Here is a 15,689-nt window from a genome sequence, read left to right as displayed (position 1 = left end):
AAATTCTGGAACAGATGAGAAACAATGTAATTGACATCTATCAGTCTGGAAAAGGTTACAAAGCCATTTCTAAAGCTTTGGGACTCCAGCGAACCATGGTAAGAACCATTATGCAGAAATGGAGAAAACATGGAACAGTGGTGAAACTTTTCAGCAGTGGCCGTCCTACAAAAATTACCCAAGAGCGCAGCAGTGGCCGTCCTACAAAAATTACCCAAGAGCGCAGTAACGACTCATCCATGTGGTGACAAAAAAAAAACAGAACAATATCTAAACATCTGCAAGCCTCACTTGCTTCAGTTAAGGTCAGTGTTCATGACTCAACCATAAGAAAGAGACTGGGCAAAAATGGCATGCATGGCAGAGTTCCAAGGCAAAAACCACTGCTGACCAAAAAGAACATAAATGCTCATCTCACTTTCGCCAAAAAACATCTTGATGATCCCCAAGACTTTTGGGAAAATATTCTGTGGAATGACAAAACAAAAGTTGAACTTTTAGGGAGGTGTGCATCCCGTTACATTTGGCGTAAAAGTAACACAGCATTTCAGAAAAAGAACATCATGCAAACAGTCAAATATGGTGGTGCTAGAGTGATGGTCTGGGACTGCTTTGCTGCTTCTGGACCTAGACAACTTTCTGTGATTTATGGAACCATTAATTCTGCTCTCTACCAAAAAATCCTGAAGATGAATGTCCAGCCATCAGTTCGTGACCTCAAGCTGAAGTGCACTTGGATTCTGCAGCAGGACAATGATCCAAAAGACACCACCAAGTCCACCTCTGAATGGCTTAAAAAAAATAAAATGAAGATTTTGGCATAGCCTAATCAAAGTCCGGACTTGAATCCAATTGAGATGCTATGGCATGACCTTAAAAAGGTGGTTCATGCTCGGAAACCCTCCAGTACGGCTGCAATAAAACAATTCTGTGAAGAAGAGTGGGCCAAAATTCCTCAACAGTGATGTGAAAGACTCATTGCCAGTTATCGCAAATCCTTGATTGCAGTTATTGCTACTAAGGGTGGCACAACCAGTTATTAGGTTTAGGGGCCAATTACCTTTTCACATAGGGCCATGTAGGTTTGGATAGTTTTTTTTTTCCTCAATAAAATCATCACTTAAAAACTGCATTTTGTGTTTACTTGGGTTATCTTTGTCTAATATTTACATTTATTTGATGATCTAAAACATTTAAGTGTGACAAACATGCAAAAAAATAAGAAATCAGAAAGGGAGCAAATACTTTTTTCATTGCACTGTGTGTGTGTGTGTGTGTGTGTGCGCGTGTGTGCGTGCATGTGTATATATATATATATATATATATATATATATATATATATATATATACACACACACACATACATACATATATATATAGGTTCATAGGCAAGGACGCCCGCAGGCAGGTGCAAGGGGCTGCACTTGCACCCCCCCCTGGAACCTGCTGGCCGAGAAATTTTAACTTAAAAAAAAGTTTTTTTTTTTAAAAGGGCGTCCCTCTTTAAGAACGCCCTTTGCATCCCATCCAGTCGCAAAGATGCAGCAGGTGTTTGTGACCTGTTTTCGTCTTCTGTGTCTGTGCGACCGATAGTTTACGTCTTCGTCCTTCGCGCCTACTGGGAATTTGAATTCCGGAGGACATTCGGACTGTGGGCGAATGTGGCAGTGAGTAGCATGGAAAATTATTCATGTAACTGTGGCTTTACAGGTGCCTGGAGCTTGGAAAGGGAGGATGGGATGTTTTTTTTTTAAAAGGTGACTTGGTTTATTTACCTGTTCTGCCCCAGATGACTCATCTGAGATGAGATAATCGAGAGTTCTCTAGTAGCTTTGTTTTCATCTAGCTTTATATGAGAAACTGCCTTGTATCCCTAAGTCTGCTTTCAGGAGCCATCTTGTTTTCGCTTTGGTAGCCAAACAGAAGTGTTCGTGTACTGTACTTAATATGTGATCTGAAGTAGGATATTCATTTGTCTGCAACCTGTGGGTTATGGATCCGATATCGGATCCGAACCGGCATAGTTTCCAGCTATGGATCCAAGCTCTCAGCTCCTCCCCTCACCCATAATGCCCTGCTCTACCCTCATGACCTCAGATCTTGTTTGCCGCGCTGGTAACTGGATGTGGTTTCTATAGCTCTCAGCTAAGTGGAATTTTCTTGTACTAAAATAGAATATTTTTGCTTTCTTTAAACTTTTTGTGTGAAAGTTGTAGGTTTCCTATTTTTATTGACTGTTTTAGTTTAATTTTATTTACAGTAGTATATTTTATTCCCTCCCTCGCTGAGTGTGTGTGAGGCCTGTCTGCGTTTTATAGTTTATTGTTTTAAGTTACTTCTGTAACTTTTGGTCAAATTTTGAGTATGGCTGAGGAGCCTAAGTCATTTTTCTAATGTCCGAGTGTGGCCATAAGCTCTCACCGCTGATGGCCACACTCGGTGTGTTAGGTCTTGGGGTTGAACACCTCACATCTGGCTGTTCCATTTGTGCAGGGTTCAACCCCAGGGCACTGAGGAGCGGAGGTCCAAGCTGGTCTTGGCGGGTCTCACCGCCGGACTCGGCCCGACCCCGCCTCCTTCGGGACTCCTGCGGCTGCAGCTGTTCCAGTAGCACCCTCCTGCTCCTGGGACTCAAACTCCCGCTTCAGGACAGGAGAGGGATGCATCTAAAAGGACCGGAGGGAGAAGCACCACAAGCGGCGGGCCGAGACCTCTGTTTCGGCCCCGCCAGCCAAGCTGGCTTCTCCCGGCTTCCTTGTTGAGCGGTCTCCTCCTTCTCGGCTCCGGTCACCTGTGTGCTTCTCACCGGGTCCTGAGGAGGAGGAGACCCGATCTCCGGCGAGGCTATCGAGGAGGCATTCCAGGCCTACCTCGGTAGCCTCGCCGAGATCTACCCATAGCTCGATGCTGATCTGGACCGGATGATGCGAAGGTTCATCCAGGCCCAGATGCAGATGGGAGTGTTTGCCTCCTCCGGGGAGCTCAACACCCTTTTTCAAGCCTATTGCTCCTTCTCCCTCCCGCTCCCCCGGTTCGGAGCACCTGCAGCCGAGCAGCCGAGCCGGGGAGGTCGGACCCGATAGTACTGGGTACTTCGGATCCGACCATGCCCTCGAGTGCGCCGGACCCGATCTCTCGGAGCCTGGATCCGAGCTTCGGATCCGGGGGGATCAGTGCTCCTTCGGCGCCGCCTGTGTCGGAGCGCACTGTCCTTCGGATCCGAGTGCGGGCGCCGCTCCGATCCACTCTTCGGATCCGAGGGGAGCCGATTGTCGGATCCTTTGGTCGAGGTCGGCTCCTTCGGCTTTTGATGTAGTGGAGAGGGCTCTGTTGAGGGTTTCCGGACCCCGGCACTTGCTTCGCCCGCCCGCTCCTCTGCACTGGGCCAGGCTTCCACCATCCGGCCCCTGGGACAGCCCGCTTGTGCCCCAAGTTGCTCCTATGGAGCAAATTGCTGCTGAGGACTCCTCTGACAGCCCCCAGAGGAGGCTCGCAAGCATACGCAAAAGGAGGCACATTGACTCCCTGAGTCTCTCACTGAAGACACGGACTTGGAGGAAGGGAAGGCTCCCCACGGTCACCCCGAGGATGTCTCGGAGACATCATGGAAATGCTCCGTATCAGGGGGTGGTCTGCCCCAAGTCTTCCTCGGACGAGTCCGTGTTCTTGGAGGCATTCAAACGGGCCCGTCTACCTCTTGGGTGTCCCCTGCCGACCCCTGGTGGACCTTATTACCACCAGGGCGTGGAAGGAACCGGACACCGTGGAGCCAATTCCCAAAAGACCTGACAAAATCCTTAGCCCGCCTTCTGACAGGACCCATTGGAGTAAGGGGCCTCCTGTAGATGCCATGTTGATGGCGGCGGCCACAAAGAGGAACTGGCTCAGGAGAGTCCTCAGTCCACCCACCGAGCAAGGAGTCTCGATGATGGACCGCTTGGGGAAGCGGATGTTCAGTTCGGCGACCTTTTCGGTAAGGGCGCTGAACTATTTGGCACATGTTATTCGGATGCAGCGAGACCTTATTAAGGAGTACGCTGCATCTCTGAGTCCATTTCGGAGGAGGACAGGGCTCTGCACTCCACCAAAATGGCCACTCTTAGGTCAGTCACAAATACTGCGGCTACTCTCCCATGCTACGGAGGGCGCCGCTAGAGCTGCGGGACAGGACTGGTCACTAGACGCCAGGCCTGGCTCCGCCACTGCGATTTTCTGAGCCCTTCAAGCCGCGTCGTTAACGCCTTTGATGGTTCTGCTCTGTTTGGCAAGACCGCTCGCTAGACGCTGACCCAGAGCGAGAAGGACGGAAGACGCTGTCTGCCGTCGGAATCCGCTTCTCTGCACCCCAGAGGCCCTATTCTAGGAACCAAAAGGGTCAGAAGAAGATGTGGTTCCGGAAGTCGCAGCAGTCCCAGCCTGCTCCGGACAACCAGTCCTTCCGTGGCAGAGGAGGACAGGGAGGACGCCGCCCTAGAGGCAGAGGGGCTCCCAGAAACTTCGGGTCCAGGGAACCTTTCTCTGAACGGCCCTCACAGCAGCCCTGAGGGGCTGCCCGACTGCTCTACTCTGGAGGCAGTCGGGGGACGTTTTTGGGGGCACCTAGCGGCATGGGAGTCCATAAGATCGGACCGCTGGGTTCTGCAAATCATATCCAGGGGATATCGCATTCCTTTCCTTCACCTTCCAAAGATGAAGTCCCTCCCAGACGTACCACCCGGTCAAAGGGAGGCCGCTTTAGCAGAAATTGGCCATCTGCTAGAGAAAAGAGCCATCCAGCCTGCTCCCCAGACCAGATCGGATCAGGGTTCTACTCCAGGTTCTTTTAGTGCCAAAAGACGGGGGAACTAAGACCAATCCTAGACCTCTCTCTCCTGAATCTGGCAGTCCCCAAAGAAAAATTCCGAATGGTCACTCTACAATCTATTCTCCCCCTTCTGGGAGAATGCCACTGGATGTGCTCGATAGATCTCAAGGACGCGACTACCACATCCTAATGGACAGACGCCCAGGAGGTTTCTCCGCCTGCTGGGAGCCAGTCACTACCAGTTCCGGGTCCTTCCCTTTGGTCTCACCACAGCCCCCAGGGTGTTTACCAAAGTACTAGCAGTGGTAGCGGCCCACCTGAGGCTTCAGGGGTGCAGGTCTTTCCCTACCTGGACGACTGGCTCCCACCCCAACAAGGCATCTGCTTCTTTCGCGGCGAGACTCCTTTCTCCATCTTGCTCCATTTCTGGGCATCACAATAAATACAAAGTCCAAACTGGCACCCACTCAGCTCTTAGATTTCATAGGGGCCAGACTAGACACAAGGAGTTTACGAGCCTTCCTCACTGCGGACAGAGTTCTAAATCTGCAGCTCCAGGTGCGGGCCATTCTCCATTCATGTTCTGTTCCAGCGGAGTTGGTCCTGAGGGCCCTAGGGTCCATGGCTTCGCCGATAGCACTTCTTCCTCTTGCCAGGCTCAATATGCGCATTCTACAGTGGACGCTCTTAGTGCAATGGTCATACCTTGCTCTCCCCATGTATCATCCCATAGCGATCAGCAAGGCTTGCAAGCGGTCCCTCTTGTGGTGGCTCCACTCCCGGATCTCCACAGGGTCGCCCATTTTGTGCTTCTCCCCTCTCGCCACGGTGACCACGGACGCCTCCGCCTCGGGTGGGGGCACTTTGCGGCCGGACTGTCCAAGGCACGTGGAACGATTCAGAGACCTTACTGCATATCAATGTTCTAGAGATGAGAGCAGTGCTCTTAGCGTTGCTAGCACTTCAGGACTTTCTTCCCTTGGGAACAATATTCAATCGGACAATATGTCTGTTGTCTGGTACATCAACAAGCAAGGGGAACAAGGTCTTACCCTCTTTGTCGAGAGGCCATGAGAGTTTGGGAATGGGCAATCTCCACCAATCGCTTTCTCATAGCAACGCATTCCGGTCGGTCCAACATCCTAGCGGACAAGCTCAGTCGCACCATTCTGACCCCTTACGAGTGGTCTCTCAATTGTCAAGTAGCGAACGCATATTCGCACGGTGGGGAACCCCTTCATGCGATCTTTTGCCTCTCCCTCAAACACCAAGTGCGACAGTTTTTCGCTCTGATACCTCCTCCGGAGGTACCCCAAGAGACGCTCTGGTGCATGCTTGGCCACCCGGTCTTCTGTATGCCTATCCACCCTTGCCTCTGATGCTGCAAGTTCTTCAGAAAGCCTCTCGGGTGGGTTGCAGAATGATTCTCATTGTCCGCTCTGGCCTCGACAGATCTGGTTCCCCTTCCTAAGGTCTCACTCGGTGAATCCTCCTTGGATTCTAGATCCTATTCCGGATCTGATATCCCATCCATCCTGCATTCCTCCTCCGAACCTGGACAGCCTGAAGCTGACCGCTTGGCTGCTCCAGTTCCACTCTTGATAAGGACTCCCGGTATCTCTTCACCGGTAAAGGCTATTTTGGTGGCGGCTCATAAACCATCCACTAGAAAGGTTTACAAGCAAATGGAAACGCTTTCTGTGGGCGGAGCGGCAAGGCCTAGATCCCTTCACGGTTCCTCTCCCGTAGTGCTTGATTTTCTAACCTCTCTCTTTAATGATGGTGCCAGCAGTTCCACAGTCAAAGTTCAACTGGCGGCAATTTCTCACTATCACATTGGTCAAGAGTCTAATCCTCTTATGTCAGCCAAATTGTGCAAAACTTTTCTTAAAGGTACTTTCCTTCTCAGGCCCCTATTAAGCAAGCAGTTCCTCCTTGGGACCTTTCTTTGGTCCTACAGGCCTTGACCGCCCCTTCGAGCCAAAGGCTACAGTGGACCTCAAATTCTTGTCTTACAAGACAGCCTTTTGGTAGCCATTACATCAGCCAAGAGAGTTTCTGAACTTCAAGCTTTATCAGCTAAACCTCCTTACTTGGTTTTTATCCGGACCGTGTCTCCCTCAGGACCAACCCGTCCTTCCTTCCTAAAATCGCTTCTGAAGCAAACATCAATCAATCCATTAACCTCCCTGTTTTCTTCCCTAAGTATGAAAACAAAGGTGAATATAGGCTACACTCACTAGATGTTCACAGGCAACTAAGATTTTATCTCAACAGGACAGCTGGTCATAGGCAATCCGACCAGCTGTTTATTTCCTTTGCAAAATTCAATTTGGGCAAGCCAATTTCCAAAGTTTCTCTGTCCCGCTGGATTTCACAGTGCATTTTATTGGCTTATCAAGCCAGGAAGGCCCGCACCGGAGGGTGTTCATGCCCATTCAACCCGGTCAGTATCTACCTCAGCAGCCTTCAAGGCTAGGATTCCTCTGGATGATATTTGTGCAGCAGCTACATGGGCTTCATCTCATACATTTATTTCTCACTATAAGTTGGATCTTGCATCCAGGGTAGAGCATCCTTTGGCTCCGGTGCTCCGGAATATCCTTCCATGATGGCCGCCAAGATTCAGGTAGCTGGGGACTCTGTCCCACAGGTTGCAGACAATGAATATCCTACTTCAGATTTAGAAGTTATGTACTCACCATAACGCTCCATCTGAGTAGGTGTATTCATTTGTCTGCAACCATCCCTCCTATCCCCTGGCCTTTCAGTTTCCTGCATATTACTTGTTACCCTTTTGAGGGTATTGTTGCTTTGGCAAACTCGATCTGAGGTCATGAGGGTAGAGCAGGGCATTATGGGTGAGGGGAGGAGCTGAGAGCTTGGATCCATAGCTGGAAACTATGCCGGTTCGGATCCGATATCGGATCCATAACCCACAGGTTGCAGACAAATGAATACACCTACTCAGATGGAACGTTATGGTGAGTACATAACTTCTAATTTTCCTTAATGAGGATGAGAAAGAACAAGATGCAACTGGCATCACTGGGAAACAGCAATGCATAAGTTTGAAGCTCAGATTAAAAAAAGATTTAACATGGAGTTGAAAGCTTTCAGATTATGAAAGCAAACACATTTGAAAATGTCAATTTTTTATCAGTTATTTTAAAGTGATTATATTAACTGTATAGCATAGGGGTGAATGGTCCATTACATTTTACAGAAATTAAGCCTTCAGCTTGTGCCCTTTCCAGGATGAGTAGAGAGGCTGCATCTACCTGTCTATACTCCTGCTAGCATAGAGTCCATTAGAGAACTGGTAAAAAGGTAGATACTTGGCTTCATCAAAAGAAAATATAATTTTTGCAAACAGTAAAATAGAGTGTTTTTCAGGTTTTACAGTTAGTGCCTGAAGGACTAAGTATAACCTGATCATATTATTTGCAGAGTATGCATTGCAGTTGTTAGTCATCTCTGCGTTGGAGACTGTAAAGTATATAGAATGTTATATGTTTTGTTTTCGGTGTGGGTGTGTTTTAAATAAAAGGCCTGTTATTACACAAGTTTAATTGTACTATTTGAAGTAAATGTGGGGTTTTTGTAAGATGGTCAGTGTTTTTAATAGAGTTGTGACTTCAGATGGTCTATTGTGATCAGTGTACTACTGCAGTAAATAAACTAAATAAATAAATGGTGCTTGCTGCTAGATGGTTTCTTGCTAATAAAGAAAAAAAAATGAAAAAAACAAAAAAGCGTTGACGAGGCAGGAACCCTTGAAATCCAGTTGAACGCAATTTATTTATTAATTTTAAAACAAGCGTTTTCGCTCCTGCTAGTGCAGGAGCTTCATCAGAAAAAACAGAAAACAAGGAAAAACAGCGCCAAAATTCCCAAGTTTTAAATCCTCTCAGGGATCATGATGTCACTTCCTTGGGAACAAAATTCCAAATTTTTCAAATGTAAAATATAAGCAAACGAGTATACACATAACCAAAAGCATCATTTTCAAATAAATTAAATTAGAAAATCTATGCATTCAGTAATTCTAATCCAATAAAACCTAATGTCAGCACTTCAAAAATCTGTTAAAAAATCCAAATGTAAAGCCCAATATATTCTTTCCAAAGGCATTAGAATTATTTTAAATATATATAAAAGACCATTAACTGGTTAAAAAATTTTTTTATAAAATTTTTATAAAATTTTTATAAACACACCCTCCAAGTACACATACAAATTAGTACAACTAACCTATCTCAAATAACTTCTATACTTTAAAATAGAAGCAATGTTGCAGGACTCATTTAACCCGGGTTCAGAGAAGGCATCAAGTAAAATTTGCCATTCTAACTCCCTTGTTTCTAAAACAAGTGACTGAGGTCCACCCCTAATCCCCAGTGTGACATGGTCAATCCCCATAAAATGGAAACTGTGTCCTATATGACTCAAGATGTGTTTAGATAAAGCATTATCACATCTCTTATTTTTTATAGCATAACTATGCTGGTAAATACGGTCCCGTAACCTACGGTCCATCTTCCCTATATAGAACGCAGGGCAGCAGTCACAGAAAGCAGCATAAACAACAGATTTGGTATTACAATTTATCCTATGATTTATAATGTATTTCTTTTCTCTAACAATGAATGAGTTCCCCATCCTCAAGGAGTTACACCAGTTACAGGCACCACAAATGAAAGTGCCTTTTTGTCTAGTTAGCGTGTTCACTGTTCCACTCCTCTGAAGATATTCCTTTAAATTGCAACCTCTTTTAAAAATAATAACAGGATGTGTACCCAATGCATTTAATAATGTTAAATTATTCTGAATAAAATGCCAATTCTTTCTAATGATGGAACACATATCCCCCGCAAATCTGTTGTATGTCAAAACAAGACTTGTCTTAAAGTCAGGTCCATGAGTACAATCATCAATAATAGTGTCAGTAACAGTAGTAACACCATTAGTCAAACTTGACGTAGTTTCAGTCAATTGAATGACGTCCTGTTTATTATGGTTAAGTATGGGTTGGTAAAAACCATTATCCCTTTTAAAAGAGACCTCTGTAACCAAACTATCAATCAGGGCCTCAGGGTACCCCCTATTTGTGAACATAACTTTCAAAGTGACACATTCCTGTTTAAATGCATGACCCGTACTACACATACGGGCCGCCCTCACCAATTGCCCCTTAACAATAGATCTCTTTTGTTTTGGTGGATGGTTTACTGGAAAAATGCAAAAAAGAATTGCAATAAGTAGGTTTCCTATAAATTGATGACTGAAACCGATGGTTCCTAAAATCTTTTGTCACCTTAACATCAAGATAGTCAATTTCACCGGTTGAAAAGTGGTGAGTGAATTTTAAAAATGAAGTGGTTTCATTCATATAGTTGATTAAAGCCAAGGCATCATCTTCACCCCCTTGGAATAAAATAAAAACATCGTCTAAAAAGCGTGTGTACAATTTTATTACACTTTTAAACCGGGTATGGTTTAGGAGAAAAGTTTTCTCCCAGTAGGCGACAAAAAGATTTGCCACACTACCCCCGCAAGGCGAGCCCATGGCTATCCCTCATTTCTGCAAGTAGTAGCAGTTATCAAAAATAAAGAAATTGGAAGACAGAATGATGTCCAGTAAAAGAGTCACCACGTCTATCTCATGCCTTGGAGCGTTTAAGCTTAATAACATCAACTCGACCCATTCAACCGCTTCCTGATGTGGTATCGAGGTGTAAAGGTCCACCACATCGATAGTCAGGAAGTTAACTGACGGGTCGAACTTGGTGTCATTGATTGATTTCAAAAAAGACCAAGAGTCTTTACAAATCTCAGGGATTGACCGCAAATATTTAGAAATAATGCTGTCAACAAGTCTAGAACATGGGTTGGTGATAGAACATCTACCATCCACCAATGCACGCATCGGTGGGTTAACCAGGTCTTTATGAATTTTAGGGATCCCAAACATAACGGGAACCCTAGGGAATGAGATATTAATAAAATTGTAGGTATCAGTATCAATCTTACCTTCAATAAGCAAATCCCTAAAGTACCCTTTAATTTTGTTATGGGCCCCGGTCATCTCATTTAAAGAAGAGCTTTCATAGGCAGGAGAATTTAAAACAGACAACATTCTATTAGTGTAATCAGTCTTATCAAAAATAACTAAACCCCCTCCTTTATCCGGTTTAATAACCCTCACCGACATACCACATAAGTTGTTTAAAGCCAACAATTGGTCAGGTGAGATGTTACTCCGATTATCCAACCATTTGATAGAATTAAAGAGGTGTCTAAAATCAAGGTCACAAACACTCTCAAAAGTAAGCAGGTTAGGATGCAAGGGGGGGTTAAATGTACTCAGCAATCTAAGTGAAGAGCCTTCCCTGTAAGTATCATTATTGAAAAAAACTTTCAGGTTTAATCTACGCACAAAGCATTTCAAATCCAGTAATGTTTTAGGAAGGCTTAACCTATGTTCTGGAACAAAAGAGAAACCATTAGCCAACAAATCAATCAAATCACTATCAATAGTGATGTTTGAAAAGTTGTACACTTTAAAGTCACCTTTAGTGTTGGCCAAGTTGCTCCTCCTTAATCCCTGAGACGAAGGCCCCTCGCCCCCATCATCAGGGAGGTCACTGTTGTCAATAAATTCGTCTGGCGTATCCTTAGAGGCCAAACGACCTCTGTTGTTATTCCCCATATTGTGGTTATCACCACTTTGTTTGTTTTTAACTAAATAAAAGTCTTTTTTAGGGGGAAAGAACCACCGTCAGCAATATTCCAAGAACTGGAACAAACAGAAGCACTAAATGAACACGGTTTTGACCCTATATTCGATAATGGTCAGCCAGCCATTTTGGCCAACACTAAAGGTGACTTTAAAGTGTACAACTTTTCAAACATCACTATTGATAGTGATTTGATTGATTTGTTGGCTAATGGTTTCTCTTTTGTTCCAGAACATAGGTTAAGCCTTCCTAAAACATTACTGGATTTGAAATGCTTTGTGCGTAGATTAAACCTGAAAGTTTTTTCAATAATGATACTTACAGGGAAGGCTCTTCACTTAGATTGCTGAGTACATTTAACCCCCCCTTGCATCCTAACCTGCTTACTTTTGAGAGTGTTTGTGACCTTGATTTTAGACACCTCTTTAATTCTATCAAATGGTTGGATAATCGGAGTAACATCTCACCTGACCAATTGTTGGCTTTAAACAACTTATGTGGTATGTCGGTGAGGGTTATTAAACCGGATAAAGGAGGGGGTTTAGTTATTTTTGATAAGACTGATTACACTAATAGAATGTTGTCTGCTTTAAATGCTTTAAATTCTCCTGCCTATGAAAGCTCTTCTTTAAATGAGATGACCGGGGCCCATAACAAAATTAAAGGGTACTTTAGGGATTTGCTTATTGAAGGTAAGATTGATACTGATACCTACAATTTTATTAATATCTCATTCCCTAGGGTTCCCGTTATGTTTGGGATCCCTAAAATTCATAAAGACCTGGTTAACCCACCGATGCGTGCATTGGTGGATGGTAGATGTTCTATCACCAACCCATGTTCTAGACTTGTTGACAGCATTATTTCTAAATATTTGCGGTCAATCCCTGAGATTTGTAAAGACTCTTGGTCTTTTTTGAAATCAATCAATGACACCAAGTTCGACCCGTCAGTTAACTTCCTGACTATCGATGTGGTGGACCTTTACACCTCGATACCACATCAGGAAGCGGTTGAATGGGTCGAGTTGATGTTATTAAGCTTAAACGCTCCAAGGGATGAGATAGACGTGGTGACTCTTTTACTGGACATCATTCTGTCTTCCAATTTCTTTATTTTTGATAACTGCTACTACTTGCAGAAACGAGGGATAGCCATGGGCTCGCCTTGCGGGGATAGTGTGGCAAATCTTTTTGTCGCCTACTGGGAGAAAACTTTTCTCCTAAACCATACCCGGTTTAAAAGTGTAATAAAATTGTACACACGCTTTTTAGACGATGTTTTTATTTTATTCCAAGGGGGTGAAGATGATGCCTTGGCTTTAATCAACTATATGAATGAAACCACTTCATTTTTAAAATTCACTCACCACTTTTCAACCGGTGAAATTGACTATCTTGATGTTAAGGTGACAAAAGATTTTAGGAACCATCGGTTTCAGTCATCAATTTATAGGAAACCTACTTATTGCAATTCTTTTTTGCATTTTTCCAGTAACCATCCACCAAAACAAAAGAGATCTATTGTTAAGGGGCAATTGGTGAGGGTGGCCCATATGTGTAGTACGGGTCATGCATTTAAACAGGAATGTGTCACTTTGAAAGTTATGTTCACAAATAGGGGGTACCCTGAGGCCCTGATTGATAGTTTGGTTACAGAGGTCTCTTTTAAAAGGGATAATGGTTTTTACCAACCCATACTTAACCATAATAAACAGGACGTCATTCAATTGACTGAAACTACGTCAAGTTTGACTAATGGTGTTACTACTTTTACTGACACTATTATTGATGATTGTACTCATGGACCTGACTTTAAGACAAGTCTTGTTTTGACATACAACAGATTTGCGGGGGATATGTGTTCCATCATTAGAAAGAATTGGCATTTTATTCAGAATAATTTAACATTATTAAATGCATTGGGTACACATCCTGTTATTATTTTTAAAAGAGGTTGCAATTTAAAGGAATATCTTCAGAGGAGTGGAACAGTGAACACGCTAACTAGACAAAAAGGCACTTTCATTTGTGGTGCCTGTAACTGGTGTAACTCCTTGAGGATGGGGAACTCATTCATTGTTAGAGAAAAGAAATACATTATAAATCATAGGATAAATTGTAATACCAAATCTGTTGTTTATGCTGCTTTCTGTGACTGCTGCCCTGCGTTCTATATAGGGAAGACGGACCGTAGGTTACGGGACCGTATTTACCAGCATAGTTATGCTATAAAAAATAAGAGATGTGATAATGCTTTATCCAAACACATCTTGAGTCATATAGGACACAGTTTCTATTTTATGGGGATTGACCATGTCACACTGGGGATTAGGGGTGGACCTCAGTCACTTGTTTTAGAAACAAGGGAGTTAGAATGGCAAATTTTACTTGATGCCTTCTCTGAACCCGGGTTAAATGAGTCCTGCAACATTGCTTCTATTTTAAAGTATAGACGTTATTTGAGATAGGTTAGTTGTACTAATTTGTATGTGTACTTGGAGGGTGTGTTTATAAAAATTTTATAAAAAATTTTTAACCAGTTAATGGTCTTTATATATATTTAAAATAATTCTAATGCCTTTGGAAAGAATATATTAGGCTTTACATTTGGATTTTTTAACAGATTTTTGAAGTGCTGACATTAGGTTTTATTGGATTAGAATTACTGAATGCATAGATTTTCTAATTTAATTTATTTGAAAATGATGCTTTTGGTTATGTGTATACTTGTTTGCTTATATTTTACATTTGAAAAATTTGGAATTTTGTTCCCAAGGAAGTGACATCATGATCCCTGAGAGGATTTAAAACTTGGGAATTTTGGCGCTGTTTTTCCTTGTTTTCTGTTTTTTCTGATGAAGCTCCTGCACTAGCAGGAGCGAAAACGCTTGTTTTAAAATTAATAAATAAATTGCGTTCAACTGGATTTCAAGGGTTCCTGCCTCGTCAACGCTTTTTTGTTTTTTTCAAAGAAAAAAAAATGTTTAAATTGGTATACAGTACATCTTGCTGAGGACAGGAACTTGGAACAGACACAGAAATGGTACACAGAAACACACAGAATACACTACACTAATATTGCACACGTAGCTACACACATCCCAACACACAGCCACACACACATACAATGGTGGAACTTGGAGTTTTCCTAACCTTGTGATTTTGCAGTACCTGGCTTCTAGTAGCTCATCAGTTGATTCCCAGTTCTTAAAGTATCTTATTTTTTTAATTAATGTTAATCAAACAGTAGTGATTCCCAGTTCTTAAAGCATCTTATTTTTTTCATTAATGTTAATCAAACATGGATTGTATATTTTTCTATGTATGTATGCATTTATATAAATCTTTACATAAATAGAAGTTTGTTCATAGTGTGTACTAGGCTAATTGCCCTGGAGCCTTAACAATCCTAGCCCCAAAACTTTGCCCTGGCACCATGTCACTTAGTTAGTTCACAGTGTCTCTGTCCAGTAGGGCAACTGGAGTGATCCCTGGGGTAAACTTTCTGTTACCAATCCTTTCATCAAGATTTCTCTTGAAGAGGGCCAGTGAGGAGCTCTGCTTGACATGAATGGGAGGCTTATTCCAGACTATGGCCAGCCTTTGGGAGATGAACCTGTCCCTCCAACATGTTCTGTTGATTGTGGTAATGAGGTTGTGATCTCTGGAGTGTGTGGCATGAGGGGATTGGGATTTCTTTAGGTGTAGCATTTCAAGAAGGGCTGGGTCAGACGTGGCTTTGTAAGTCAAGCAGAGGTCACCTCTAAGTATATGATAAGAGACTGAGAATAGCTGAAGTTTCTTGAGTCTGTCCATGTAGGACATGTTTTTGAGGCCCTGGATCCTTTTTGTGAGGTACTTTTGTGGCCTCTCCAGCTGTTGCAGGTGTCTGGTCTACATAGTAATTTGTGGGAGCTGAGTTTTTACCAAAGGGAATGATAAAACATTTTTTGGCATTAAGCTTAAGGCCATGGTTCTAGCACTGGTCTTTGGTCTCAGAGAGGCCCTTTTGTAGGATGTCTGCATCACTTGCGGAGTTGATAACAACTCATAGCTTGCAGCCCTCAGTGAACTTGGTCAGCCAGAGTCTCTCTGTGTTGGCCTGGACTTCTAAGAAGTAGATGCCAAACAGGAGGCGGGCCA

This window comes from Protopterus annectens, chromosome 13.part0 (genome assembly GCF_019279795.1).
Source record: "Protopterus annectens isolate FY-2018-M chromosome 13.part0, PAN1.0, whole genome shotgun sequence".
Lineage (NCBI taxonomy): Eukaryota > Metazoa > Chordata > Ceratodontiformes > Protopteridae > Protopterus > Protopterus annectens.
Note: the sequence above shows the minus strand (reverse complement) of the source record.